The sequence below is a fragment of the Sesamum indicum genome, linkage group LG4, assembly GCF_000512975.1.
Source record: "Sesamum indicum cultivar Zhongzhi No. 13 linkage group LG4, S_indicum_v1.0, whole genome shotgun sequence".
NCBI classification, from domain to species: Eukaryota; Viridiplantae; Streptophyta; class Magnoliopsida; order Lamiales; family Pedaliaceae; genus Sesamum; species Sesamum indicum.
This window is the reverse complement of record NC_026148.1, coordinates 5,113,998-5,115,413: the sequence shown is the minus strand read 5'-3', so window position 1 is coordinate 5,115,413 and position 1,416 is coordinate 5,113,998.

The following is a 1,416-nucleotide window of genomic DNA, read 5'->3' as shown; positions in this document are numbered from 1 at the left end:
ATTAAAAAAAAACCCCCCCCCCCCGAGCCTAGAAATAGCTATTACATGTGGATGGGTCATCCATAATTTAGGGTAGTGAGACAGGCATAGTCAAATTTGTTTAAAGCCTCCAACAACAAGGCTGAATACGAAGCACTCGTAACAAGTCTCAAAATGGCACATGAAGTGGGAGCTAGACACTTGATAGCAATTCACAGCTAATAGTCAAACAAGTGGAGGCTCATACAAGGCCAAGGAAGAAAATATGATACAATACCTACAACAGATAGCAGAGCTAAATACAGGATTCGAGAGTTTTCAACTTATTCAAATACCATGGGAGGAAAATGTCAAAGCAGTCTACCTCTCCAAATTGGTTAGTGGTTTAGAATATTGTAGGACGAGGCATATTACCATATAATATCTCCCTAAATCAAGAGCTCCAATTCATATTCAAACAATATCTTCTGTAGGAGATTGGAGGACACCTGTTATCCAATGGCTCGAAGAGGGACGCCTCCCAGACAATAGATGGGAGGCAGCAAGACTCGGGGCTCGCGCTTCCCATTTCGTACTACAATGAGGGGTCCTCTACAAGAAATCCTTTACACACTCCATACTCCGGTGTTTATTGCAGTAAGAGGGCCTACATATTCTTAGAGAAATACATAGTAGTTGTTGCGGAGCGCATGTGGGAACATGGATCCTTGCTAACAAAGCATTGTAGGCTGGATACTTGGCCTTTCATGAAATAAGACGCATGGCAATTGGTGGGCAAATGTGAAAAGTGTCAAAAGCACGCCTCCCTCACACATCAACCTTTGGCACCCCTTACAAGTATGTTGCTGCCTTGTCCTTTCGCAAAATGGAGGATGTATATTGTGGGACATTTTTCCCTATCTCCCGATCAAAGAAAATTTCTGCTAGTAACCATAGACTACTTCACCAAATGGGTAGAGGCCGAGCCACTCGCTCGTATTACAGAAATAGAGGTGATGAAATTTATATGAAAGAACATCATCTGCCGTTTTGGACTCCCCCAAGAAATAATCTCAGACAATGGCCGATAGTTCCAAGGCTAGAGAACATAAGATTGGTGTAAAAGACTGCATATCAAATAAAGATTCACATCAATATCAGACCCCCAATTCAATGAGCAAGTGGAGGTCATTAACCGAATCCTCGTTCAAGGAATCAAAACAAGATTAGAATGAATTGGTCAAAATTGGATAGAAGAATTAACTAATGTCATATGGTCATACCGCACAACCCCCTGAGACCATGGGAGAGAGTCCCTTACATTGGTTTATGGAATTGAGGCGGTTATTCCCGCAGAATTAGGGGTACCCTCCCACAGAATTTTACACTTTTTTTAATAAAAACAATACAAAGTTGTTAAAAGAAAACCTTGATTTTATTGTAGAATTGAGAGAGAAA